Source organism: Sinocyclocheilus anshuiensis, unplaced genomic scaffold (genome assembly GCF_001515605.1).
Source record: "Sinocyclocheilus anshuiensis isolate Anshui unplaced genomic scaffold, SAMN03320099.WGS_v1.1 scaffold1115, whole genome shotgun sequence".
NCBI classification, from domain to species: Eukaryota; Metazoa; Chordata; class Actinopteri; order Cypriniformes; family Cyprinidae; genus Sinocyclocheilus; species Sinocyclocheilus anshuiensis.
The window spans coordinates 1,059,234-1,067,150 of record NW_015547735.1 but is presented as its reverse complement, the minus strand read 5'-3'; the positions used below and the strand labels follow the sequence as shown (position 1 = coordinate 1,067,150).

Genomic DNA, 7,917 nt, shown 5'->3' with positions numbered 1-7,917 from the left:
AGATAGATAGATAGACAGACATATAGATAGATAGATAGATAGATATATAGCCTCCTTCCCATCTGTCCCTTTTGCTCTCCATTATTCCTTGTCTTTGCTGTTTTGACAGTGCATTTGTTCTTCACATCCCTTGTCCTTAGTTCTCCCTTTTCTTGTGTCCTGCAGTCACTCTTTTTTTCTCATTCTCCGTCCCGCTCTCTCTCATTCTCTTGATCTGTTTTCCACAGCACGTGCATTTGACTTGTCTGACAGGGAAAGATTTGTTCTAAGTGGTTCCACAGACTGTTGTGTGAGAATTTGGGCTTTGAGTTTGGGTGAGTCTCTCTCTCTCTCTCTCTCTCTCTCTCTCTCTCTCTCTCTCTCTGTGTGTGTGTGTGTGTGTGTGTGCAGCGGTGCTGCAGGGCTGCGTGTGTGGCGCTGAGGAAGATCCAGCATCCTCCTCTTCTCGAGCGCAGGGAATTCGGTGTTTTCCCGGGAATGTCGCGGGCGCGCGCTGGTGTGTGATGACGGTAGCGTCGCGTCACTGAGCTGTAGGGAAGGGCGCGCGCGTGTGTGTGTGTGTGTTCATCTGTGAGGAGAATCAGGATGATGACATCACTGAATTCAATGATGAACTGCCTTTAACTGAAAATTGAGTGTTTACTATTGTCCTTCTGCATTACTGACACAATATTTTCATATTTAATACTGTAAAGCTGCTTTGACACAAAAGCGCTAGATAAATAAAGGTGACTTGAGTGAGTGAGTGAGTGAGGGAGTGAGGGAAAGAATCAGGAGGGTGAGACGCTTCTTCTTCATGATCTTCATCATCCTCATCTCCTCCTGCAGGGTTTCCTCGCGCGCGCGGGTGAGTCTCTCTCTCCTTAGCTCTCGGGCTAACATTAGCTGCTAACCCTGCTGCTTCTCTGAGATCGTCCAGCATGTGAAGGGTAAGACTGCATGAGCTCACAGATAAGTTGCTTGTTGATCTGTCAGTGTAACGCAGCGCTGCTTCCGTCTGTTAGCGAATGCTTTCCTCAGACCATCATCACAACTGTGCCGCGAATACTGACAATTACATAATGCATTCTGAGTGGATCTGAGATCTGATGCGTGCAGGGCCTTTCGGTGCATGTATGCATGCTGTGCATTCACTGCAGAACAAGAGCATGTGTGGGTTATATCTCTCTCTCTCTCTCTCTCTCTCTCTCTCTCTCTCTCTCAAGATCCAGCATCCTCCTCTTCTCGAGCGCAGGGAATTCGGTGTTTTCCCGGGAATGTCGCGGGCGCGCGCTGGTGTGTGATGACGGTAGCGTCGCGTCACTGAGCTGTAGGGAAGGGCGCGCGCGTGTGTGTGTGTGTGTTCATCTGTGAGGAGAATCAAAGTGACCTGGCCTTAGCTCTCGGGCTAACATTAGCTGCTAACCCTGCTGCTTCTCTGAGATCGTCCAGCATGTGAAGGGTAAGACTGCATGAGCTCACAGATAAGTTGCTTGTTGATCTGTCAGTGTAACGCAGCGCTGCTTCCGTCTGTTAGCGAATGCTTTGTGTGTGTGTGTGTGTGTGTGTGTGTGTGTGTGTGTGTGTGTGTGTGTGTGTGAGTGTGTGTGTGTGTGTGTGTTATCAGGTCTCGTTCGTGTAATTCAGGATGAACTGTGCCTCTATCAGAAATAAACTTCTGTTATCAGGGATGCTTGTCCCTTTCGCATTTAATGTCTGGGACATTGTGATCCCTGATTAATGTCTGATCCTCTATATATATTTAGTCAACATATGTGTGTGTTTGATGGTTGTGTTTAGATGGCCCATCATGTTTTCTTCTTAAATGTCCTTAAAAAAAGATACATTAGATAGTGTTGTTTTCAAAATATACCTACATTCAAAATGCAGCATCTGAAAAGAAGCACTAATTTCTTTATGTAATTACACCATAACTTGTGTACCTTATTTCAGATTTACAGTCACAGTTTGACATTTAATGCCTTGATATACAATATTAATAACAATGTCAAAATAAAGAGTAAAAGCAGAATTACTGGCACTGGAATCAAGATCCAGCCTGACAGAGCAATCGTTCACTCGATATCTGTGAAGGACTTTTCTCTTCGTGTATCCGGACAGATTCTGATGCCGCATGTGTTTTCATCAGCTAAAGCTGTCAGGTTCAGATGTGTTTTGTCATGAGTGATCCGTGCGTCACACCTGTTCACGTGAGCGCGCAGGTAGAAGGATGTTTATTCAGTCAGAAACAGTATTCTGGTGAGGAGCTCAATGCTGTGGCATGCTCTTGATGGCGGTGGATCTGTAGATCTTGAGTCTGAAGTCAAGCAGGCGCTGCGGGGTCTCAGCTGTGTTTAGGTTCTTGTGAGACGGACCTGATTCGGTACGTGTTTTATTCAAACAGCTTTACGTTTATTTAGTCCGCTGATATGCTCTGAACTCATGCATCATGTTGTGTTGTTATTGTGTGATTTGAATCACTAATGTTTCATTGAGCCGCTATTAGTTCTTTCTTCAAATGTGATGCATTTCCTGAAATGACAGATTTCTATTACGTCTATTATTACCCGTGTTAGCCGAGGACGCGGTGACGAAGCGTGCCGATCCCTTGTTATATCACTAGTATGTGATCACCTGGGTCACGTGACCGCGTCAGGTGATCACATCTGAAGAGTCAAGCCTTTATTTCTACAGCGCTTTATACAATACAGATTGTTTCAAAGCTGCTCTACCGTTATAGAGAACTCATGCATCATGTTGTGTTGTTATTGTGTGATTTTAATCACTAATGGTTCATTGAGCCGCTATTAGTTCTTTCTTCAAATGTGATGCATTTCCTGAAATGACAGATTGTGTACGAGTTGACTTGTTCATCATGTCTTCTTATGGAGGTTTATGCTTTATCATGTTTGAGAAGCGCAGGGTTTGCTCATAGTCTGTGTTCGACTGTTCTGTGACATGAAACTTCATTCTTGTGCTTTCAGTCCTGTCTTTGTCTGCAGCAGCTTTCAGAAGCACTAAACTGTTACCCGCCATGACAAATGTCTAATTTTACTAAAATGTTCCTAATATCGGCCGCCATGTCTGTTATCGGTCATAGCAGAAGTAATAAGCTGCATGGCAGATATTTGCATCGCTGATTCCTCTGAAGCCGGTTCTGGATCAGGCTCGAAGTGTTTTTCCATGTAAACAGACCTGTGTGGTGCTCTGTTGTTGTGTTCTTGCGCTCATGCGTCCGTCTGTGTGCTGTAGGGAAGATGCACTATTATTTTTTAATTAGGCAGATGCAAACACAATGAGTCACAGGCTTCTGGCTGTTATTGTTCACGTTGGCTTTCATGCGGCGGCTGCCAGTTTTCTTTGGGTCGACTGACCGACGTTCGGTGTTTTAAGATGCTTGTCTTCACAGGATCTGAGATGTTGCTCGCCCCTTAAATCACTTTCTGCACAACCGGTGCTTCAGCGTGATTCACACTCGCATTAGCTTCACTGAGTTGGCCGCGTTGTTTCAGTATCTTCGATCAGCAGATGGTTCCTCGTTAGCTGGATCAGGCTGGTTTAGATCAAAGCTGAAGGTGGTCATGGTTATCTTGGAGGACTAGCAGTAGTCATGGTTGAATCCTGACCACCTTAAACTGCGCACTGTGTTACTGTGAACCAATCACAGTGGCTCGTTCTGTGTTATTAAACCCAGTGTGCCGTTGCTCAGGGAGTTTGATACAGATGGCATCAGTTTATCTAAGGGCCTGGTCACTTCATGCGTTTGCTCTGATTGGATAGCTATCCGATCATGAAAAGAGCAGGTGTAAATGCCCTCCGAAACGCTTTCGAGGCAGATTTAAATCCGATCGCTCAAACCACTTCAGGAGGTGGTCTGGGACGCATTTGGGACGCAAGTGTAAATGCATCTGATTGTTGAAACTTTTCTCCTCCCCAAATGTTAAAATGCTAAACGTGTGAGAGCGTGTTATAGGCTATATGACATTATAGTCCAATGTGACAGCGCTAATGCAACACGATGAGTAGCTGAGTATCTCTTCAGCAAGCCAACGCGCAAACTAACGCAAATGAAACTGAAAGTAAGTCGCTCAACACACAATCATTTATTAAAAGTAGTGAGACTAACTTATCTTTCAGTGCTGATGCTGCTCTCTCTCCTGTTGCGGTCTTTGAACTAGAAATTAGCTGATGATGAATAAAATGCAGCATGTATCTGTTGCTTTCGTTGACGTGAACTTCGTTAAATTTGCATATACTGCGGGAATTGAAGACCGGATTTATTCCATTTTGCGAAGACACATTTATGTGGCCATGTGTAAATGGAAACATTTTAACAAAGTGCTTCAGCCAGGATAAAGAATATGAGAAGTGCTCAGAGTTGCTGCAGAAAACAGAAAAAAAGAGTGAGCAACAACAAAACATGTTGCTGGAGACGGGCTGATTGAAAATGCAAATTCATTCTCTGCCAGCTGGAGGTGCTTTTGGAGCGGCAGAAACAGCGGTTTCCACGGTAACGGCTGTACACAAAGCAGAGCTCCGCTCAGAAACGCTACTTTATCAGATGCAATGAAAAGGCCTTTGAATTGGAAACACTGGTAATGTATTAGAGGTTGATTGATATGGGTTTTTCTCTGGCCAATGCCGATATTTAGAAATCAGGGAAGCCGATGGCCGATATATGATGCCGATTTTTTTGGCCTTTATGGTTGGCTGTTTTTATTTTTCCTTTTTCCCCTTCATCTCATAAAAGAGAGTTTGAGTAAATATAATGTATATCAAAATATCAGAAATGTGTTAAATCATATCACCATTATTGAAAAAAATCTGTCATCCAATAAGCACAATAATCTTTGTGCTTTGTTAGTCTCAGCCTTGAAATTCTGTCAGTTTCATCACTAAATTCACTGGTTTTGTGGCTCTGTAATGTGTGCTGACAGATCGCTGATCATCTCTTCCTCTTTACTACTAGTTACAGCAGCAAATAAACCTGAATGAGCATCAGAAGAATCAGAACAACTCACTGAAATCAATCATGGATGTTGTAATCCATCAGTCAGTGATTCAACGGCGGAAAGACGTCAGTAAAACAGCTTGAGATCAATAATGTCATGTAACATTTACCTCAGAAAAGACATTCAGTGACCATAAACTCAGTAGTCAGCTAAAAATATAGCTCTAGAGAGGAGCGTTTCGATCAATATTTGCACTATATTACATATTCATTATATTTTACTGAATCTGTTCTTAAATATTTAATGTGTGTTTCAATAAATCTGTCACAAAAACACATTTTTATTAAAGCCACCAATAACAAATTTGGAGTAGAAACAATTATATGTTTAAAAAGTTAATATAATAACTTTATTTGCCTTATTTGCAATTTGAATGTCTGTACATTTTATTTGAGTGTTGATTATTAAAACAAACAGCAGTGAAATGTAATAGTTGTTTGTTAATTTCAGACTTTAATAGTGATGTATGAACTGACAGGGTTTCCTGTATAGTATACCGCTTTAGCTGAGATGTATCTCCTTAAGAAAAATTGACATTTTCCTTAAATATTTCCAGATGAGTGGATATTGAGCTGAATTGAGGGCTTGTGAATTGGAATTGTGTTTTGACTGTATGTTGAGTGTGTTTCAGTGAGACAGCTCAACACTTTCACTATTAATGAGTGGACAGAGTGAATTTGTGCGTCCTGAAGCGATTATTGCGCCCCCCCCGCCGGCCCGAGATCTCCCATCATGCCGTGTTCCTGCGAGCGTCTCTGTAGAACAGCCAGCTGAAGCATCAGGGTTCCTGGACGACGAGCTTCGGCTAAAAATAGCGCGGAACAGCTATTACTGCTCTTTCTAATTGCAGCCCCCTGTGAAACACGTTCAGTCACGGCACTGCTGGGAGCCAGCGTGCGGACGCAATTTGCACTTCCAATTAAACTGTCGACCTTTGTGCTATAACTCAGAACGTGACTTCTGAACGCTGCAGCGTTCGCGTCTATTATTACCCGCGTTAGCCGAGGACGCGGTGACGAAGCGTGCCGATCCCTTGTTATATCACTAGTATGTGATCACCTGGGTCATGTGACCGCGTCAGGTGATCACATCTGAAGAGTCAAGCCTTTATTTCTACAGCGCTTTATGCAATACAGATTGTTTCAAAGCTGCTCTACAGTTATAGAGAAGAAAGTAGTAATTCAGTGATGCAAATAAAGTTCAGCTTTACTGAAAATCCTGATCTTAATGTTTATAATATTGGTGCATAGGTGCATGCAGCAGATTAGAGCTGGACGATAATACAAACAATCGATGCACTGATATAAACAATCAGGCACATCAGCTGGCAACTCGACACAATAATCGTGTTTCATGTGAGATTTTCTTTTGTCTTGTGTAGTTTAGTTGAAGTTTTTCAGCCGTTTCATCTGATTTAACTAGATTTCACAAAATGAGTTGGTGCTGAAATACTGTAGAGATTGATTGAACGCACGACCTTTGACCTCAACAGCTACAGGAAGTGAAGCGGATCAGTATGTCAGTTAATTATGCACGTTAACTATAACCAAACCAGAGAACTATACGCGTTATCTGGTTATCTGGAATGGCTGATGACCGACTGCATCTGGCACGCTGTCAGGAGTGCCGTTTCCCATGATGCCCTGCGGCCATCCGTTGGATTGGTTCAGATGAGCGGCAGTGATGACTCTGATCCTGATGCAGTGACTGATGATGAAGGAGCTCAGTGAAGCTCTCAGCTGCAGGAGATTTTCATTGATTATTGAGGCACTGATCAATAGTGATGTGGAATGAGTGAAAGACGCGGCGGCGGATCTCGTTCCTCTGGCTGGTGTTTCTCTGAGTGTGCCGTCGCTCGCAGGTGTCGCAGGTGTTTGTGTTTCCGCTGTGGCTGTGAACGGATTGACGTTCTCCCGCCGCCGCCGTGGGATTATCGGCTGCTTTAATCAAGAGAATATTTGTCGCCTCGTCTGATGTTACCTGAAATAACGCCGCTTAAAGTCTAAAAATACACGACACTCATTACGTGGATTTGCCAGACTGAACAAACAGAACAGAGGGCTTTATCAGGAGATTTAACCGGATAATTTGTGTTTTATAACACTTTATTTTAATCTTCGACAGATAGATAATCCAGAGGAGATTGGCTTCTGCTTCAGAACCTTTACTGTAAATCACACACTTTAACCATGTCGTTCATTACAATTTTTATAAGATTTTTAGATTGAGAGTTCACAATTTTAGCCGTAATTTAGTTTACTTTTCTCTCTCTGACTGTTTTATGTTAATGAGCTCTGTTATGATTGGTGTAGTTCACACTGTGTGGGCGTGTCATCTATGTTAATGAGCTTGTGGCTGTGATGTTGTTCTGGATGGACTGGAAAGGAAGTTTTAGGTCTGAACGTAAATGTACACAGGGATGCAGGAACCATCTGATGCTTCATGTTTGCTGAAGTATGCATCGTTGATTCTGTTATTTTCCTGCTTTGAATCAATCTGTATTGTATAAAGCGCTATAGAAACACATGTGACTCCACAGCTCTGAATGCATCATGCGATCGCAGGTGTTTGGTCATGTGACCACAGGGCAGCACACCTGTTGCTCTCTCTCGCTCTCTCGTTTTAACAGCGGCTGTCACTCGTTCCTCACAGCGTTTGCTTGTGTCTTCTTGTTTTGCAGAATGTGAGCGCTGTCCTCAGCCCATCATTCGCCTGCTCTTCACCTTCAGCCTCGGCCTGGTAAGACTGCTTTAACTCAATTAAACCAGACAGTAATGAGCGGCGTCTGATCATCTGCTTTATTAGCGTGTCTGTCTTCTGTCAGGATCTGTAGCGTCCTCAAACAGCCAATCAGACGGCAGTGCTGCTCGCTTCTGTTCATTAAAGCGACAGTTCACCCTAAAATCACCATCACTTACTCTCACTG

The 7,917-nt window shown here is 43.3% G+C and overlaps 1 long non-coding RNA gene across 1 annotated transcript in view; it reads left to right on the top strand.

Annotated features, from left to right (window-relative positions):
* The first annotated feature begins 1,219 nt into the window (after positions 1-1,219).
* Positions 1,220-7,917, top strand: part of LOC107704397 (uncharacterized) — a 16,285-nt gene continuing 9,587 nt past the window's right edge. Inside the window, exons 1-2 of the long non-coding RNA XR_001635955.1 lie at positions 1,220-1,441; positions 7,672-7,730. This is a non-coding gene — a long non-coding RNA (uncharacterized LOC107704397). The remainder of the gene's footprint in view (positions 1,442-7,671; positions 7,731-7,917) is intronic.